The 21750-nt window shown below is 38.7% G+C and overlaps 1 protein-coding gene and 2 non-coding genes across 11 annotated transcripts in view; 2 read left to right on the top strand and 1 right to left on the bottom strand.

The window, feature by feature from the left end:
* The window catches only part of LOC108400702 (histone H2A type 1-H), a 113061-nt gene that overhangs the window by 13267 nt on the left and 78044 nt on the right, over positions 1-21750 (top strand). For 2 of the 9 annotated variants that reach the window (XR_012126203.1, XR_012126202.1), the window contains exon 2: positions 7-78. The exons of the other annotated variants lie outside the window; for them this stretch is intronic. The gene's annotated coding sequence lies outside the window, so the exon portion shown is untranslated. The remainder of the gene's footprint in view (positions 1-6; positions 79-21750) is intronic. 9 annotated transcript variants of the gene reach the window in all.
* TRNAV-UAC (transfer RNA valine (anticodon UAC)) lies at positions 5357-5429 on the bottom strand. The gene has a single exon. It is a non-coding gene; the product is annotated as a tRNA-Val (tRNA).
* TRNAT-AGU (transfer RNA threonine (anticodon AGU)) lies at positions 9814-9887 on the top strand. The gene has a single exon. It is a non-coding gene; the product is annotated as a tRNA-Thr (tRNA).

The raw sequence follows: 21750 nt of genomic DNA, 5'->3' as shown, positions 1-21750 counted from the left end.
CTCCAGAGCTTCTTTCCCAACCATACCCAACCCAACAGTCCTGTTGGCCTTGCTGAAAGTCCCAAAGAAGAAATTGAGGTAATAAAAGCAGAGTACTTTTCCTTTTAAAAAGGAGAAAATGCCCATTCAAATGCAGTCCATGTTTATTTTGGCAATCTTTCCTAGCACACAAAAGACTGATTATGAATCATGCACTTCTAAGCATCCTGGCTGGGCTAGTGCTGGGAAACTGTAAACTGATAATCTGGAGAAAATTCGAGCAACTTTAAGGGGAAAAATCATGGCTCAGAAGAATAACCACTATCTCGAGCCTCTTTAGTTTCTAGAGTGAGTTAGAAAGGGGCAACTGGACTGGGTAAGGTGGAAATGGAGAAGAACTGATCTGAGATGGAGAGGTGGCTGGAAAAGAGAAGCAGTAGATGCTACCTGGCAACCACAGTGAGGTGACTAGAGATAAGCAGTTACCCACAGCAGTTTCCATGAGCTCTCTGCTTCTGTAACACAACACTCTGAGAACACAGGCATCTGGTCTGCCCTGGGCTTTGTGGATTTTGAGTGCTCAAAAAATACTGTCTCTGTCCTATATTTGTAACAGCTTATAGAAGTTTCAGTATGAAGATATCTTCTTCAGTTTTCTAAAGCCTTCCCTTCTTAGGGCTAAAATAGCTCTCATTCCTTCCTTATCTATCTACCTGACATGGATTCTGAAATTTACACTAACAAAGCTTCAGAGATATTGTAACTGAGCTGAAATGTCTTATACTTTGTCTGCCATCCCTCCAGCAGCCCAGGTTTGAAGCTATTTTCCAATTGTCCAACAGCACTCACAGTGTCATCCATGTTCTCTTTTACCACATCTACCTCAATTTTCTCTTTTGTGTATGTTGTTTCTCCTCAGTTTTCCATGGATGAGGATATGAGTGATCCAGAAGGACCAGCTCCTGTCAATTCTTTGCCACCAGTAAATGAGGAAACTTGGACTTAGAATAGAGACAAATATCTTGATCTTGCAATTCTCTAGAACACATTTTCTCCAGCTTTTACTGGCTTGAGCAGCAGGAATCCCTAGGCTATGGCCTACAGGAGGATGAGGGCCCTAAATGTGGTGCAGTATTAATTTGTAGTGCCAGATGAGTGATAAGAATAACGAAGACCTATGATATGTTCAAAAAGTAGAGAGCTTATGTGGCACGCACCATATGGTACTTGGTATCAAGCACATTTTTATATTAGATGTGACAGGTTCTCTGGCTCTCAAGTGCATTGTGTAGCTTTGAGTGAGCATCACTAGCAAATCTGGTATAAACTCGCAGGGGAATTATGAGATGAAAAGCCTGCATTTTTCATGTGTCCTTTTGCAAATGCATGAATATTGGTCTGGATACATCCTACCCAACCTGTCAACCACATTTGCAGAGAGAAAGCTGCCCTGCTCTATCTATAGCACTCATGGTCTAGTTTTTTAATCTTTCTGTGCATGATCATCTTCATCTCTCAATGAATGTTAATGAGAGTTACCACTCTGTATAATTGTTCTAAAGATTTGGGGGCATAATATGCATGATGGCACTGTCTCAGTGAGTTACAAACCAAAAGCATGATAAAATAAGCCATTGATGTTACTTTTAAATAAAAACATCACTACTTACATGGAAGAAGGCCTCTGTGCAGTAGTGATGTTGCAAACACTAGTGCTGAACCTAGCATGTGTTTAAATTGGCAGCAGTCCTCTGCTATTTTGATGGTAATAAGCTAATTCCAACTATGGCAGAAGTTTTGTCTGTCCTCAGGATTAAGGGGTATTTTAAGATTTCAGTTCAGCTATTTATAAAGCCAATGATGGCCAAAATGTTTGCCATATTAGGCCATAAATTTGGAGAAGGCACAAAGGTCTTAGAGGAAGGTAGACCATAGAAAGTATGACCACAAAATTCAGGGAATCAGGAAAAAAAAAGATTTATACCAAAGAAACATTCTTCTAATATCAGCAGAAACACAAGAAAAGTAGTGCAAGTAGGCAATGGTTTGGGCATGTTAATCTTACTCCAGTGTGCAGTGATCTCTCTGCATCCATACCACTTTAGCATGTTTATGTTTAACTTTATGTTAAAATGACTACTTATATTTTGGAAGGCTTTCCAAAAGGAGAAACAAAGGGCCTTTCCCCCAGGACCTTAGTTAGGTTTTTAGGAAGATTCATGAAAACACTTCCCTTTCAGTGAAAAGTAGAAGTCAGGTAATAGATAAACCTCATAAAGAACCTTAGTCAAGAAAGCTGAAAAATGTATATAGGTCCTGGCCTTTCAATGAACTCATGAGTAGAAGCTAATGGTCCACATCAAGATAAATCAGAGGCAACTCCGCTCTAGATTAGGGAATAAAAACTCACCCTCGCCCTCAATAGTCCTCCAGTAGCTTATTGCTGCATGTCCTCCAGCCTTCCTAGGCTTTCCTCTAAGTGTGATGCCCAGGGGGTACAGACTCCTATGGACAGAGGCTATTGAAAGAGAGAGGAACAGGGAAAAACAATCTCAGTAAGAAGAGAGAAATGGTGATTCATGTCAATTCTGCCCCACAGCTCTTGGTAGACAGACCCTTGGCTGAGAAAGAATTTTTAGCAATTTTCCTTGACTGCCTTAGCTGATAAGCCTAAAGGCTTTTTGTTTCACATTTCAGCCTGTAATCTACCTGTAAGTAATTTTTATGTATATTTTAAAGTATGGATTTTTTTTCTAATATGTATAATTGAGTCAGCAATACTTAATGAATAGTCTACATTTTCTTTCTGATCTGTCATACCACCTATGTCAGATATGATATTTCATTATTTGCTTTGGTCTAATTGTGCTATCCATTCTGTTCTGATTTATTTATCTATCTCTGTAAAAATACCATACATATTAATTACTGTCATTTAGAGGACATCTAATACTTGGAAAACAGCACTGATGTCTTTTTTTAACTTTTAAAATGATTTAGTTTGCTAAAACTCACTATTTTTTCCAAGCACTAGAATCTATTGGAATTTGGATTGAAATACACATATACACATAATTTTAAAGAAACTTTTCATTTTTATGTTATGCGACTTTTGTTCTCATTAATGTAATGTATCTTTGCATTTATTTAAGTAGTTTTTGCTATCTTTCCATAAAATTGTATAACTCTTAGTGTGTAAGTATTGTACATAACTTGTCATATTAACTCTAAGGTACAATTTTGAAAACCTTATTTTCTTTGAATAAGATATATTTCTAAATTAAAATTATGAACAGTATCTAGCAAATGTGCTAAACTCATTTATTGATTTTAAACATTTGTTGATTCTCCAGTTTTCTCTGTAGATATCATACCATCTGCAACAAATGATTCCTTATTTATTCCCTTTCAATTCTTATACATATTTTCTAACTTTAAATTATCCTAACAAACTACAGTTGTTTCCCCCACACGGAATAAGTAATCTTATTCTTATTTCAATTTTCAATACGTTTTATTATTTCAACCACAAATTCACACAACAGTTATTTAAACCTCTTTTCAGGGTATTTCTCTACATCCAGGTTTCTCTTGACTTCATCTCCTTGGAAGAATTCTTCCCCAGACATTTCTGAACTCTTGCAGTCTGGTCTAGCTCCCTTTAACACTTCATATATATGATATTCCTGTCATCCCCAACTATCTGACCATTTGTCTCCTATATTACATTTGTATCTCATACTTTCTGTATCCCAAGTCTTCCTTTTTCTTAACTTACCCTTTCATTGTGGTAGAACATATCCTCCAGTAGATCCTGAGAAAGGCAGTATTGAAGGTAAATTTCACAAGACAATGTATATTTGAAAATCTATCTTACACACTCAAACTAGATTGATACTTACAGGTCATAAAGAATTCTAGAGTGGATGTCATCTTCTCTCAGCTTTGAAGCCAGTGCTTCACTGTCTTATAGCTTCCCTTAACCTTGAAAAGTCAGCTATTCTATTAACTGGTCCTTTTTGTAATTTTTTTACCCTCTCTATTTTATGTTCTTCTCTCTTTCTTCAATAATCAAGTATAAGAATATTTTTCTCCTTTTTACTAAATATTCAATGATCCCTGCTTATGTAGATTTTCTGTGTGTATGTGTGTGTTAGAGTGTTGTGATATATACCTGATTTTTTGAGGTTTATCTTCCTTGCACTTCCCCTATTCTGTATTTTTGGAAGTAGTACTATTTACTTATTGTACATCCTAGACTTTTCCTCTAGTGTGCTTATTTTCTTCTCTCCTCATTGCTATTCTTTGCTTGATATTCCAGAATATTATCGTACTTTATCATCTACTTACTGAATTTTTCGTTTCTGATAATGTATTTTTGTTTTACAAAAGCCTCTTTCCTTGTGTAAACACACTTGTATTTAATATCTTCCATGTCTCTGAATATATTATTGGTTTTTTCTCAATATTGTTCTATCTATGTAGACTTTGTCCCTCAAGTTGCTCTTTCTTTCTGTGTTTTATTACCTTTCTTTAATATACTCTACAGATATGTAATAATTCTGACTTTTCATAGTTAAGAGCAGGATGCAGGAAAGTCGCTCAGAAGATCTGACGCTTTGTATGACACTTTATTGTGAGTGGAAGTGGGATTGAAGAGAGCTGGGAAGGCTAACAGTTTAAGATCTAGGTTTTCGTAGATTTCTCTTGTTTTTAGTATGGAACCGCAACCATCAAATGCGTCAAGTGTCTCCCAGGCCAGTGACCTCTGTTTTTCCTCTTAAGAGAACAAACCTCGAATTTTCTTCTTGAGAATTCCTTGGCAAGAGCTAGGAGAGCTTGAATCTGTGGGGAAGAGAACGCGAGTCTCCCCGAAGGATTGGGAAACTGCTGGAACGGCCAGCCTCTGTGCAGACCTGCCCGCACATTTATTTGTCATTGTTCCTGATCTGAAGCCCGGGCTACACCCTTTTGACGTAAAGTCGAATCCTCGCCCCTCCACCCAGTTTTACAATTTTAGGAATCTCTGCGATTTAGGCTTTCGCACTCTTGAGGTGAGAAAATGTTTCGTGTCTCGAGCACTCAGGCGTCACTGAAAACTAAGTCTTAAGGTGTCTAGAGGTAGCAGAAATAACAAGATCCCTTTTTTGTGGGCTCTTGTGCACCATTGAGCCCGAGGGCTAAGTCGTGCATGAAAATAGATCTTCCGAAGAGAAGCGCCGGGAGAACCAGCAATTGTTTTTTCTGTACACCCTCAGAAGCCTAAACTAAGGCAAAAAACAAAAAGCAAAGCAAACCCTGCTCTAGTGTGTGGAACAAGGGAAGAGTCGAGCGGCGGGGGTGGGAAAAGGAATAAAGTATTTGTCACCTTCTTCGTTGGTTCCACTGGGGATCGAACCCAGGACCTTCTGCGTGTAAAGCAGACGTGATAACCACTACACTATGGAACCGCAACATAAATGCGCAGCTTCTTTCTGAGAATACATAATTACCTGTCGTTTCCCAACTATCCTATTTGATTTCTATATTGCATTTGTATCTCATACTTTCTGTATCCCAAGTCTTCCTTCCCTACATAAGTGCTTGGACAAATATATTAAAAAATGTTGATAAATTTTTCATCCATATATAGATAACTTTGCTCGAACATAGGGAAACTTAGTGCTGAGTTACATTTCCAGGGCATTTCACTCGCGCACAAGCTTTAAATATCCGCAGTAGAGTCATCTGTAAACATAAGAGAAAGAATTATCAAAAACTGCATTCTTGATTTGTACCTTTTTGAACATTTTTAAACTAATCTATACTCATCCATTGGTGAAAAAATTATTTTTTTTTCAGCGTCTACCATCTGCCAAGCATTTGTAGAGGTGCTGAGGACAGAGCAGTGCAACCAATAAACCCTGGAATGGGTGCACCTTACACCGTGGTTTCTAGGAAATAACAGGTCCTGAGTAAATTATCTCCCTTTATCTGAGACTGAGTCAGAGCTGGCTAACTGGGGACTACTCACTAAGTCAACTTACAGATATTTATGCATTAAAATGAGAGCCAAATAAATATTTTCAATTGCAGGGTTTCAGAGCATGCCCCCACAAAATATGCCTTTCTGGTATATTGCCTGTTTTGAGTTAAAGGCACTTGAAAACCAAAAGATGCAGGAAGGGTACTCTACACTCCTTTTTCTTCCTGAAAGCAGGAGAAAAAATTCCCAAGTGAAAGGTGCCCTCCCCATACCAGGAGGAAGTAAGCATTCTTACCACCAGAGAGGAGAAGTGGAGGCTGAGGAAAATCTGTACAAAAAAAATGTTAAATTAACCCTTATCCTCCTAGTCACTTCTCAACAATTAATTGTCCTTGCCAAACCCCTGGTCTTGTCACGTTTTCACAATATCTGTCCAACCTAGTATGTAAGTATTGGATTCTGACCGATTCTTTGAGTCTTCGTTTCTCTTGTGTAAGGTCCTAAGTACATGTAAAGATTACTTGATAAAATTTGTATGTTCTTCTCCTATTCTGTTTTATGTCAATTTAAGTCTTAGGTCTAGCCAGAGACCTTATGAGGGGAGAAGTTTTACATCCCCTACACAATCTCTTTCTCAACTGTCCATCCAGTATTGTTCTAACAAGTCTTCAAATTCTGGATCCTGCTCTCCAAAGCTTTAGTGAAGAGTCGGGAGACTTTAGAATGTCAAGTCACTAGTGAGGGCCACCAAGCCAAGGAAGTTGTTTATGGGCTACATAATACTAGTTGTTCCTTTGTGCTGTCGAAGGTTTTCTCAGTTTTCATTTCTCCTTTCAGTTAAATTTCAGCAGACTTAGACATTCATGGACTTGGAATAGCATATCCATGGTGGGCTAGGACCATAGTAGAAAGATTCAAACATGTACTTATTAAATAATGCCTAATAGGATTTTACTTGCCAGGCTCTGGAAAGAAGGTGCATGTTTATATGAGAGAAAAATAATCAAATAGCCAGAGTACAAAACAGAAACATGTAAGTTTTCTGGAACCACTGAGAGGGGATTCCAGTTCTTATTTTAAAGAACAAATTAGAAGATAAAATCATGTGTCAGAAGGCTGAACCCATGCAGACAGGCAACTTATAAATCTTAAGTTTAAAACCTTGTCTACTCATCTATTACAGAACTTAGAATTTTGTTCTCATATCTTTTTCTTATGAAAACTAAAACGCTTGTTTACAGTTTGGGTTACCTAGGATCAACTTCATTGATCCATGAAACAGCAGCCCAGGCTTACAAGAACATAACCAAAAAAACAAGTCATTGGGAGGCTGTTTGATTGGTAATTCGTAAGGTTTAATTCAAACAATTGTTTTCTTAAAAAATATTATTTATGTGCCCTTATTTGTGCTGAGTATTAGGGAGTAAATGGACTTTCCCTGGCCTTGCAGATATATATTCTAACTGGAAAAACATGTAATTTTATTAAATATGTATTCACATGCAAATATGAAGCAGCTAAGATAAAGGAAGCATAGGATGCTCCATGAGCATCCACACATACTGGAGACCCTACTAAACCAAAATTTGGTCACTAGAAAATGCAGCTCTAACAGATTGTCATGTAAAAAAACAATACACTTATTTAGATGTGGATTAATGTCTCAAATGCGAAAAAGAAAATCTACATTTTTTTAGAGAGAGAAGAACATTTTTTAACCTAGTAGCAAAGAAAGCTCCATTAAGTATAACCTCAAAAATACAAACTATAAGGGGAAAAAAAGATGAATCCTTAACAAAATCAAGGACCTGCCGTTAAGTTCCTCCATTGACAAACTCAATAGACAGTTACATAATAGTAGGAAATATTGCAAGGTCTAAAATTCACAGTAGACGAATAACCACAATATACAATACATCCCCTGTACCTCAACATGAAAAATACATCAACCTCAATAAGATCGTGGGCAAATTATAAGAGTCAATGTACAAAAGATGTAATTCAAATGGCTAACGAACATGTAAGCAAACTCTCAAAATCATTAGAAAATATGACTGCAGATGTAAATAAGACAATGATTGGTCACTTTACACATATTAGATTAAAAGTAGAAGGCTGGGTGATGTTACGCATGGATGAGGAAAAAGGGACATGCCGTACTGGTGGGAGTGGAGAATGACTTGAAAATAAATTGGGATTAATTTGCTCCCACATATATATCACAGTGAAATCCTCACATGAGTACATAAAGGGGGACAAATGAGGAGACAGCTTTATTTGGAGCGGTGGGACAGTGGAGGCAACCCATGAGTCCATCACTGGGACAGAAGATAAATACATGGTGAGTGCCCAGCATGGGATTTTACATAGCAGTTAGAAGTTAGGTGTTCACAGGATAACTTTGATGGATCTTAAAAATCATAATGTTTTTTAAAAGGCATAAGAATATATAAACCACTTGTGTATATGTATATGTGCACAAAACAAAATAGTCAATTTTGCAAACAGTGCATATGATCAAAATGACACACAATAAACAAACTAAATTCTGTAAGGAGAGGAATGGCAGCATGGGAACAAAGGTAATTAATGACTCTTGAAGTGTTGTAAGAAAGGACTAGTAGATTAGGTACAACCTAGACTGGCAGGAAAGAGGGGAATGCCCAGAGGAAGTCAGATATACAGAGGATCTGTCACAAGATCTCTTAAGTGACTTCTCATCTTTCTTGGGTCTTGCACTTTGTGGGTGCTCAGTGAATGCATATGCCCTGGTTCATCCCCTTAACACACAAGGCAGTTTTTTAAACATTTCAGGATGTGGCCCCATCTGTTCTCTCCCAACCACTAAGCTGTATTTCAAGCCAAACATGCCACAAACCCTTCTACATTCAACCTCACAGGAGCCTGTCAGATCAGAGGTTTTGTGATGTTACCAAAACACACTCTGTGCCGTGCCCAAGTTCCCACAACATTCTGTGAGGGTGATTTATGATACTGTACCCTAATTTTCTCTTTACCTCTCTGTACCCTCACTCAGTTTTACAATATATGGAGACAGAAACCAAGTCAATTTAAACCCAGCAGGTCAATGAGCAAAAGAAGACTGTGCCAGAGGCAAAGTTTCCTCCTGCGGAATTCCGCATTAAGGAGCAAACCTGTTGAGACCCAAATTGTCTTTGAAAGTGTTTTGAAACCAGTGCTTGTTTTGGACAAGTTGGAAGCTGAGTGGGTGCGAATCTCCTCGGCATCAGTTCGTCCTCATCTCTGCGTGTTTGTGTATGTGTGTGTGTGTGCAGGTTTGATAAAATAGAAGGAAGCATGATGGTTTTGCTCAAATGGAGTGGATTAACTCAGAATTACCGGGGATTTTGTAACCTGATAGTAGCGGGATTAGTTCTTATATCCCTCCTTTTCTGTTTGGGGGGATTTTGGACAAAGTTTTTAAACTTGCTTTCTTTACCTTCTAGAATGCATATTCTATAAGAGAAGAATTCTTGTTTTTTGTTCATGTTGTATCTTCAATATCGATAAAATTACCTTAAATACTACAATGACTCAACATTTGTGGAAAAAATGAATTAACAGATAAACAGATTTAAAATGTGTTGCAATATCCAATATTTTCTCTAGATGGCGATATTGACCATGAAATAGGAATTACATTCCAATTTGAAACCATTTTTTAAAATTTACATTGAAGATTGCATCTTTTAAATAATGAAGTTTCTACTCGGTGGTACGAGTTCAGAAACATAGATGTATTCTCTTTGTCACAAAATCAAATGACAAAAGCTCTTGATAATGACCAATTTTTTACATTGTACGGAAAATGTAACAAATAAGGTGTAGTTAACAGATACCTAGAGGAGGGCTCTGTGGCTTAGCTGGTGAAAGCGCCTGTCTAGTAAACAGGAGATCCTGGGTTCGAATCCCAGCAGGGCCTGTATTGTTTGCTTTTGTATTTTCACTACTGCCACTAAATATTATGTGGGATTTGCACTGAATAGCTGGAAAGGCTACTGAATTACTATTCCACTTTTGGAGAGACTATTACCAGATAATTGAATCGATATGAAAGAGTGGGATAAAAGAAAAGATGATTAAGGTTTCTACAGTTGATAGAAAATGGTGAGCTTGCTGATGATTGCTATGGCAATGATCTGGATTAAGAAAAATTATCTTGCACTAGGTGATAGGCAGTAACATTTCACATTCTGTTTGGGAAGTTCGGTCTCATATCTCTTAACCTATGACAGCCAACATTTTCAGCTAAATGATGGAGTTCGGTTGTCAGTGTCAGGCAAAGAATTAATAAGCCATGGCATCTGGTTTGGAATCAGATTTATTTTTATTTTTGAGAACAACTAAGAGAGCACTGGTGTAATTTAGATAGTCACAATTTTGGTTTTGTACAAACCCTAAGAACTGTCAGACTTGTTTGCACATTGGTATAACCTGTTGAGTACAAGGGGAAAAACTGGAGCAAAACAACGTTTTGAGGACATAAATCACAAATAAATTATCATTGTCTTGAATCTTAACTGACATTGTAGTTCCCAAGCTAAAACGTACTGTGTAGCACTGGCCTACACACTGGGCATTCCATTTCTCCATTTTCCAAGATTTCAAATATGATTGAAGTTCCGCAAGAGTCATTGTCTTTCCACTTTAGTAAAAGTAGTCCTGCACTTACGCTGAAATTCCATTTATACCTCATGGCAAACTTGGCTTCATTTTCCTAGTTTTATTCATAGCCATTCTCCACCATCTTCTTCCAAAAGAATGAGAGCAAAAAAAAGATGGTCATGAAGGGTTGCCGATTATGCCACCCCAAAATATGCCACGTTGGCATATGTATTATTGTGAGCTGAAAGCAAGTAAGCAGTAACAGATACCAAAAAACAAACTCCCTGCCCTCCTGCTATTTGCCTAAAAGCGGGACAAGTTTAATGGAGGTCCTTTTTTCTCTTTCTCTCAGTCCCCAGAGACTACTTTAGACCCTAAAGGCTTGGAATCTAAATAACAAACTTGACTACCGTTTATCTCTGCCCATCGAAGCCTAAAACTGCTTTCCTTTGTCCTGTCATTTCTCCACAAATTTATTGTTCTTTGTTGAATATGCTATGTAAACTGAAATTATAAGCCACCTCTGAGAGTTACTTATTTTTCCCTGATTATATACCGCATATACGTGAGGTATACATGTTAATAAACTTCTATTTGTTTTTCTCCTGTTAATGTCTTTTACTATGCAGCGGGTAGGGGGACAATTCTCAGCTGAGAGCTCAGAGGGTAGAGGAAAAATTGTGTTTCCACCCCTGCAGTAATAAGCCTCAACAATGTAAGGTTAAAGGCACTGGGGGGAGGGACAAGCACGTCAGACACTGATGACTTGCGAAAGTCCCCGGCTGCTGCCCTCTCCCAACCTGAAAAATGTGCCTTAAACTAGCCAATCCTTGGAACATCACCCGGGAATTTGCGTTCAAATAAACTACCTGGCCCTTTGTTGCCTCTCTTCGCCTGCTTATTTCGGCTAGAATTTATATTACAAACAACTTCCATACTGCAGTATTCTGATCTTGCAAACTAAATCCACTGAAGATCGAAAATACCTTTAGTCCTATATATCATATATTACAGTGTTGTTCCTGCCCTATCCTTACCAAAAGCTCAGTTGGGAAGGGACAAATATGTTCTCACATTCCTGTCAATAAGTAATCCTGAATATTCCTTATCTAGTTCAACCATTGTTGTTGAACTGTTGTTGAAATGTTACATAGAACACACAAGACAAGAACCAAACTCTGACTACCTAACACCTGTCAGTTACTCCAAATTCAGCCTCTACATCGAAAGGAGGCTTCCTCCATTATAAGTATATCCCAAGACTACCTCCACAGCCTGGTTGAAGGATAAGGAAGTTGAATCCCCTCTCCTCTTTCTCTGCTACATTTTTTAAAATTTTGGTATCATTAATATAAAATCACATGGGCAACATTGTGGTTACTAGATTCCCCCCATTTTCAAGTCCCCACCACATACCCCATTACAGTCACTGTCCAGCGTAGTAAGATGTTATAGAGTCACTACTTGTCTTCTCTGTGCTATACTGCCTTCCCCATGCCCTCCCACTACGTTATGTGTGCTGGGTCACTGGGGTGGGGGTCTGGGCTTGGGTCATGCTGGGCTGCAGCTTGTATCTTACACCCTTTGTGAGGCTCTGGGTTCTCACAGATATAAATGTAGCCTGGCTGTTGTACTTTGTCTTCTGGTCTCTCTTTTAGGAATGGTTCTATTTGTTGTATTTTCAAAAAAATATATGGTTTCCACTGCCCTACTTACTCCGCCATCTTGGCTCCTCCTATCCAATGTGCTCATTTTTATGTTGTATGTGAGTCATAGTTTTGTATTTTTCCAGAAATTATCTTTGAACATATCTATACATAATCTTCTTGATTAAAAGTTTGCTTTGGAGCCCCTACCTTAAGACTATTTGAAATAATATATGGTTTCACACAGGGAATGTTTCATTGATATTATAACAGAAAATTAAAGGTGCTATCTCCTGGCAGTCTCTCTAGCCCTACTTGTACATTTCCTGTCTTCAGTAGTGGGATGTATTTAAAAGTTCAAATTCAACTACTGGCTAGCTGGACTAACTCAGTTGAAAATAGGGTCTGTTTCTGTATAATATATAATATTAAATATGCTTTGTGAAAGCTCTGCAAGTGTTGACCAATTATCTCCAAGATATAGCAAGTATAAAAAAACAAGATGCAAAAGAATGTATACAATGTGACAATTTTGTAAGTAGAAAGGAAAAAGAAAATTTATATTCATATTTACATCTGTGCATAAAGAAAATCAAGAATACATATGAAATTAAGAATAGTACTTATATATGGTCTGTAGTGCTGAGGTTTGGCAGTAAGGGGATAAGACAAGGGATGAGAGGGAGAAGGAATACCTAATTTATACCCATGTAGTTATTGACCCTGTAAATGCATTTACCTTATGGGGGTGTTATGTGGGGGATGAGGCTCATCAGGCTAAGGAGAAACATGGCAGAGCTGGACTCCTTATTGTAGGATCTAAGAGATAATTCACTTCCAAAGTCATGGTGTTGACAGGATGCAGGTCCATGAAGTTGGCAAAGGACTGAGGTTTCTGTTTCCTAGCAGGTTATCAGCTAGAAATCATTGTTTCTACTGGGTGTTATCCCATTTCCTGGAGGCTGGCTTGACGCGGTCCGGCCGCGCCGAGTCGAGCAGGTCCTGAAGTGCGGAAGGGGGGCGAAGAAAACAGAGAAAGACAGATAGAGCTGGGAGGGCTGACGCTCCTGCGCGTTGCCAGCAAAGCTTTATTCAAGTCCAGAGTATTTATACAGCAAAGAAGCACACTATCCCAGAAAATAGCATTATCCAATAGACAATCAATCACAGTATTAACATCAGCGGTAGCCAGGCAAAGGTAGGCACAGCAGGGCTCCTTCAGTTGCTCATGGAATGCGTAAACAGGATGTTCTTTGTTCTCCATTCCTGCCACATCAGCAAGTGGGGGAAGGGCATAGCCTGCTCCCCACACTGGTTTACATCTTCAAAGTCAGCAGCGGCCTGTAGAGTCCTTCTTATTTTCAAATCTGTAAGTATATTATTTAATACACAGTGGAGTTATAGGTATTCTTTAATTGTTTAAAAAACTTTGGGGGGATTCTGACTTTTATCCAGGCACTGTTCTTGATGTGAAGGATGCAAAACAGAGTAAGGCCCTGCCTTCTTGGATTTACTGAGCACCCACTAACTCCATGGCAACTGTGCTTGAGACATGATTTATGTCATTACTCTAAATCGTTAATGTCGTCTTCATAGTAACCCTCTACTTTTAAACAAGAGAAAGAGTAAACATATGTTGAGGTTCTGGGGAAAGAGCAAGAGGAGAGGAGAAAAACAGGTAAAGGAGATTGCGGGCTAGGGACAAAGAGGCCCAGGGACCAGACTTCAAGAAAGGGACAAGACAGAGAGAGCAAGGCGCTTAGACTGAGAGTGGCCCCAGTGGCTCTTGCCCACCGTACACCCTGTTTTCATAAATCAAATCTCAGATCCAACGCATTTCTGATATAAGTTCAAAAGAATTTTTAGATGAGTTGTAAATGGCTTGGTTAAATGGGAGTGCTGAAGTAACAATCAAATATAACCCAAAGGAGGACCGTTGCTCCATTTGCCCACAGAGCATTCTCAAGGGCAGGTCTGTAGATGCAAGGAAAAGCCAGGAGGCTGAGATAGTTCCCACATGCAGAAAAAGAAAAACTAAATGCCTCCTCTAGTACACTGTAGGGGGTGGAACCTATGACCATAAAACTATAAAAACAATGCTTTAACCGGCTGAGCAACTTACCTTAACGAAAAGGGATACTTGCCTTTCGAAAGCTTAAACTGTACCAAAATAGTATTGCCTCAAGCTTTTTCCAAAGTATGCAAAAAATTCTGTTTCCCCTACTGGACTCTTAATTGCATCTCCACTACCTCATTCAGTTTCCTGTAAAACCTCTCCATCCTAACTCTCATATGTCTTAAAGAAAAAATAAAGTTATAAATAAAATCTGGGCATTGGTGATGATAAAATGTTCCTTACTGTGTGGCCCATACCCACGATTTTGGCATTATTAGCACTGCACCCTAAGCAACTGAGCTAACCGGCCAGTTCGGGCAAGTACCTTTCCTTACTTATTTCAAAGTTTTGTCCAACCAGAGGCGAGTAATATTTTCTTCTACAAAAGTTTGAGAAATGGTCTTTTTTTTTTTCTTTTTCTATAAAAACGGGAAAAAGAGAAATCCCAGCTGCTGGCACTGATGAACTCTGCTTTTTCCTGGTAAAAGTTAAATCTTTCTCAAACTGACCAAAGACCCAGATACATGTCCGCGAGTGGGACTTCTGCCAAGAACTCTGAGAAGGCCCAGAGTAAACGTGAACCCCGAAATGGCAGCCAGCGGATAAAGAAACTGCCAACTTCCTTGGGCGGGGATGCTGATTCTCCGCTCCTGAAGATCATTCTGGATGGATCAATTCTTGCCAGAGGCCTCAGGACCTGGAAACTTGCGCCATCTCCACTTCTGGTCTCAGTGTGGTTCCCTCGCCACAGAACCCCTGAAATATGTAGAACCTTCAGCAACACACCAGAGTGATGGATATGGAGCTTCAGTGCAGCTTATGGGACACTTGGCGGTGCCTGAGTGGTCTGCAGGGACAAACAACTGAGGACTGCCTCTCTCCATAGCCTCTGACTCCTCTCCATCCCCAAAGAACTAAGAACCTCTCCTTCCTCCCTAATCCAGGACTAGAGAAGTCAAGCCCAAGAAGAGTTCAGAGTCCCCGAGGTTTTCAGGACCAGGAAGAAACTGGGATCGGAGGCCAGATGGGGCAATTCAGAGAAAGGGGGCAGAAAACCATTGGGCCTTTGAAGTGAGGCCCTCCCAGGCTAGGCCTGATTCACCTGCAGGCAGGTGTCAACCCTGGGAGGGACCAGTAGAGCAGCTGACTCACCCTCCATTGCCCTTTTCTCTGTTGGAACCCCCATATTTCTTTTCTACTTTTTGTTGCATCTTAAGTTAATTTACCCATTTTATATACGTACATTTTATATATGTCTACCTGTGTAAGACCTGAAAGACACTTTTTGATTTTTCTTTTTGTTTTTGAAAAAAGAGAGCTGTACCTTTTGACCAATCAGGTCAACACTTCATGTGCTTTTTTTCCATTATCCAACTTATAACATTTTTTCTTAATTAAAATAAAAAGATGGACAATAGAAGATGGTGGCAGGAGTAGAGCAGCAGAAATCTCCCAAAACCACATATATTTATGAAAATATAACAAAGACAACTCTTCCTAAAATACAGACCAGAGGACACAGGACAACATCCAGGCCACATCCACACCTACGAGAACACAGCGCCTTGGGAAGGGGGAGAGGAAGGCCACAAACCAACAAGAAGGAAAGCTCTTTCAGACATCACTCATACCAGCTCTGCAAACTATCTCTATCACCATGAAAAGGCAAAACTACAGGCAGACAAAGATCACAGAGTCAACACCTGAGAGGGAGACAGACCTAACCAGTCTTCCTGAAAAAGAATTTAAAATAAAAATCATGAACATGCTGACGAAGATGCAGAGAAAAATGCAAGAGCAATGGGATGAAGTCCGGAGGGAGATCACAGATGTCAGGAAGGAGATCACAGAAGTGAAACAAACCCTGGAAGGATTTATAAGCACAATGGATAAGATACAAGAGGCCATTGAAGGAATAGAAACCAGAGAACAAGAACGTATGGAAGCTGACATAGAGAGAGATAAAAGGATCACCAGGAATGAAACAATACTAAGAGAACTATGTGAGCAATCAAAAAGGAACAATATTTGTATTATAGGGGTACCAGAAGAAGGAGAGAGAGGAAAAGGGATAGAAAGTCTCTTTGAAGAAATAATTGCTGAAAATGTCCCCAAACAGGGGGAGGAAATAATCGAACAGACCACGGAAATACACAGAACCCCCAACAGAAAGGATCCAAGAAGGACAACACCAAGACACATAATAATTAAAATGGCAAGGATCAAGGACAAGGAAAGAGTTTTAAAGGCATCTAGAGAGAAAAAGGTCACCTATAAAGGAAAACCCATCAGGAGAACATCAGACTTCTCGACAGAAATCCTACAGTCCAGAAGACAATGGCATGATATATTTAATACAATGAAACAGAAGGGTCTTGAACCAAGGATACTGTTCCAGCATGACTATCATTTAAATATGATGTTGGGATTAAACAATTCCCAGACAAGCAAAAGCTGAGGGAATTTGCTTCCCACAAACCACTTCTGCAGGGAATTTTATAGGGACTGCTCTAGAAGGGAGTATTCCTAAAAAGAGCACAGAACAAAACACACAACATATGAAGAATGGAGGAGGAGGAATAAGAAGGGAGAGAAGAAAAGAATCTCCAGAAAGTGTATATAACAGCTCAATAAGCGAGCTAAGTTAGGCAGCAAGATACTAAAGAGGCTAACCTTGAACCTTTGGTAACCACGAATTTAAAGCCTGCAGTGGCAATAAGTACATATCTCTCAATAGTCACCCTAAATGTAAATGGACTTAATGCACCAATCAAAAGACACAGAGTAATAGAATGGATAAAAAAGCAAGACCATCTATATGCTGCTTACAAGAAGCTCACCTCAAACCCAAAGACATGCACAGACTAAAAGTCAAGGGATGGAAAAACATACGTCAGGCAAACAACAGTGAGAAGAAAGCAGTGGTTGCAGTACTTGTATCAGACAAAATAGACTTCACAAAGAAAGTAACAAGAGATAAAGATAGACATTACATAATGATAAAGGGCTCAGTCCAACAAGAGGATATAACCATTCTAAATATGTATGCACCCAACACAGGAGCACCAGCATATGTGAAACAAATACTAACAGAACTAAAGAGGGAAATAGACTGCAATGCATTCATTTTAGGAGACTTCAACACACTGCTCATCCCAAAGGATAGATCCACCGGGCAGAAAATAAGTAAGGACACAGAGGCACTGAACAACACACTAGAACAGATGCACCAAATAGACATCTACAGAACTCTACATCCAAAAGCAACAGGATATACATTCTTCTCAAGTGCACATGGAACACTCTCCAGAATAGACCACAAACTAGCTCACAAAAAGAGCCTCAGTAAATTCCAAAATATTGAATTTCTACCAACCAATTTTTCAGACCACAAAGGTATAAAAGTAGAAATAAATTCTACAAAGAAAACAAAAAGGCTCACAAACACATGGAGGCTTAATAACATGCTTCTAAATAATCAATGGATCAACAAACAAATCAAAATAGAGATCAAGGAATATATAGAAACAAATGACAACAACACAAAGCCCCAACTTCTGTGGGATACAGCGAAAGCAGTCTTAAGAGGAAAGTATATAGCGATCCAGGCACACTTGAAGAAGGAAGAACAATCCCAAATGAATAGTCTAACATCACAATTATCGAAACTGGAAAAAGAAGAACAAATGAGGCCTAAAGTCAGAAGAAGGAGGGACATAATAAAGATCAGAGAAGAAATAAATAAAATTGAGAAGAATAAAATAATAGAAAAATATCAATGAAACCAAGAGCTGGTTCTTGAGAAAATAAACAAAATAGATAAGCCTCTAGCCAAACTTATTAAGAGAAAAGGAGAATCAACACAAATCAACAGAATCAGAAATGAGAATGGAAAAATCAAGACAGACTCCACAGAAATACAAAGAATTATTAAAGACTACTATGAAAACCTATATGCCAACAAGCTGGAAAACCTAGAAGAAATGGACAACTTCCTAGAATAATACAACCTTCCAAGACTGACCAAGGAAGAAACACAAAAGTTAAACAAACCAATTATGAGCAAAGAAATTGAAACAGTAATCAAAAAATTACCCAAGAACAAAACCCCTGGGCCGGACGGTATTACCTCGGAATTTTATCAGACACACAGAGAAGACATAATACCCATTCTCCTTAAAGTTTTCCAAAATAGAAGAGGAGGGAATACTCCCAAACTCATTCTATGAAGCCAACATCACCCTAATACAAAAACCAGACAAAGACCCCACCAAAAAAGAAAATTACAGAACAATATCCCTGATGAATGTAGATGCAAAAATACTCAATAAAATATTAGCAAACAGAATTCAGCAGCATATCAAAAGGATCATACACCATGACCAAGTGGGATTCATCCCAGGGATGCAAGGATGGTACAACATTCGAAAATCCATCAACATCATCCACCATATCAATAATAAGAAAGACAAAAACCACACGATCATCTCCATAAATGCTGAAATAGCATTTGACAAAATTCAACATCCATTCATGATAAAAACTCTCAGCAAAATGGGAATAGAGGGCAAGTACCTCACCATAATAAAGGCCATATATGATAAACCCACAGCCACCATTATACTGAACAGCAAGAAGCTGAAAGCTTTTCCTCTGAGATCGGGAACTAGACAGGGATTCCCACTCTCCCCACTGTTATTTGACATAGTACTAGAGGTCCTAGCCATGGTAATCAGACAAAACAAAGAAATACAAGGAATCCAGATTGGTAAAGAAGAAGTTAAACTGTCACTATTTGCAGATAATATGATATTGTACATAAAAAACCCTAAAGACACCACTCCAAAACTACTAGAACTGATATCAGAATACAGCAAAGTTGCAGGATACAAAATTAACACACAGAAATCTGTAGCTTTCCTATACACTAACAATGAACCAATAGAAAGAGAAATCAGGAAAACAATTCCATTCACAATTGCATCAAAAAGAATAAAATACCTAGGAATAAACCTAACCAAAGAAGTGAAAGACCTATACCCTGAAAACTACAAGTCACTCTTAAGAGAAATTAAAGGGGACACTAACAAATGGAAACTCATCCCATGCTCATGGCTAGGAAGAATTAATATCATGACAATGGCCATCCTGCCCAAAGCAATATACAGATTTGATTCAATCCCTATCAAATTACCAGCAACATTCTTCAATGAACTGGAACAAATAGTTCAAAAATTCATATGGAAACACCAAAGACCACGAATAGTCAAAGCAATCCTGAGAAAGAAGAATAAAGTAGGGGGGATCTCACTCCCCAACTTCAAGCTCTACTACAAAGCCATAGTAATCAAGACGATTTGGTACTGGCACACGAACAGAGCTACAGACCAGTGGAACAGATTAGAGACTCCAGACACTAACTGAAACATATACAGTCAATTAATATTTGATAAAGGAGCCATGGACATACATTGGGGAAATGACAGTCTCTTCAACAGTTGGTGCTGGCAAAACTGGACAGCTACATGTAGGAGAATGAAACTGGACCATTGTCTAACCCCATACACAAAAGCAAATTCAAAATGGATCAAAGACCTGAATGTAAGTCATGAAACCATTAAAGTCTTAGAAAAAAACTTAGGCAAAAAACTTTTAGATATAAACATGAGTGACCTCTTCTTGAACATATCTCCGCGGGCAAGGAAAACAACATCAAAAATGAACAAGTGGGACTATATTAAGCTGAAAAGCTTCTGTACAGCAAAAGACACCATCGATAGAACAAAAAGGAACCCTACAGTATGGGAGAATGTATTTGTAAATGATAGATCCGATAAAGGCTTGACGTCCAGAATATATAAAGAGCTCACATGCCTCAACAAAGAAAAAACAAATAACCCAATTAAAAAATGGGCAGAGGAACTGAACAGACAGTTCTCCAAAAAAGAAATACAGATGGCCAACAGACACATGAAAAGATGCTCCACATCACTAATTATCAGAGAAATGCAAATTAAAACTACAATGAGGTATCACCTCACACCAGTAAGGATGGCTGCCAGCCAAAAGACAAACAACAACAAATGTTGGCGAGGCTGTGGAGAAAGGGGAACCGTCCTACACTGCTGGTGGGAATGTAAGTTAGTTCAACCATTGTGGAAAGCAGTATGGAAGTTCATCAAAATGCTCAAAACAGATCTACCATTTGACCCAGGAATTCCACTCCTAGGAATTTACCCTAAGAATGCAGCAATCAAGTTTGAGAAAGACAGATGCACCCTTATGTTTATCGCAGCACTATTTACAATAGCCAAGAATTGGAAGCAACCTAAATGTCCATCAGTAGATGCATGGATAAAGAAGATGTGGTACATATACACAATGGAATACTACTCAGCCATAAGAAGAGGGCAAATCCTACCATTTGCAGCACCATGGATGGAGCTGGAGGGTATTATGCTCAGTGAAATAAGCCAAGCGAGAAAGAGAAATATCAAATGATTTCACTCATCTCTGGAGTATAAGAACAAAAGAAAAACTGAAAGAATGAAATAGCAGCGGAATTACAGAACCCAAATATGGACTAGCAGCAGTTCCTGTGTGGTGACCTCCAATGAGTTCTACACAATGGTATAAAGGGCATATCAAACTGTGGGCATAGGGTCTGTTTGTGTTTATACAGAGGATCAAAGCCTAACTTGGCTACCCAAAAAATAAACTAAGATACGATATGAAGAAGATCTTCCAACATCAGCATTCTCTGGATGAGTCATACCAGAAGATGATCATCAAAAAGCCTCAACAAAGATCCAGGCGATGCTGCAGTTGTAGCTGCATCCATCCCACCAGTTCCTGGACTTACCATTGGAAGAAGGAGATATCTAAGCTGGCCTGTGCTTTCAGTAAAACAACAAATTTGACTGGATCTATACTGTTGGAACTCAACCAAGAATTAGGAGAAGTGCAAGTTGTAGCACTCCAAAATCTTACAACTACAGACTGTCTACTGTTAAAAGAACATATGGGATGTGAACAGTTCTCAGGAATAGGTTGTTTTAATGTGTCTGATTTCTCTCAGACTGTTCAAGTACAGTTGGACAATATCCATCATATCATAGACAAATTTTCACAAATGCCTAGGGTGCCTAACTGGTTTTCTTGGCTTCACTGGAGATGGCTGGTAATTATAGATCTGGTTTGGTTATGTAACTGTATTCCTATTATGTTAATGTGTGTGAGCAATTTAATTAGTAGTTTAAAACCTATACATGCTTAAGTTACTCTACAAGAAGATATGTCAAAGAAATAATCCTCCCATGTTTTCTTCCGTCTGCTACCTCTATAGCTTTTCTTCTTCCTTCCTAATTACAACCCTTAAATAGAATTCATGCCTCATATTGAATTTACTGAGTATCATA

Source organism: Manis javanica, chromosome 16 (assembly GCF_040802235.1).
Source record: "Manis javanica isolate MJ-LG chromosome 16, MJ_LKY, whole genome shotgun sequence".
Lineage (NCBI taxonomy): Eukaryota > Metazoa > Chordata > Mammalia > Pholidota > Manidae > Manis > Manis javanica.
Note: the sequence above shows the minus strand (reverse complement) of the source record. Positions and strands in the feature narration are given on the sequence as shown.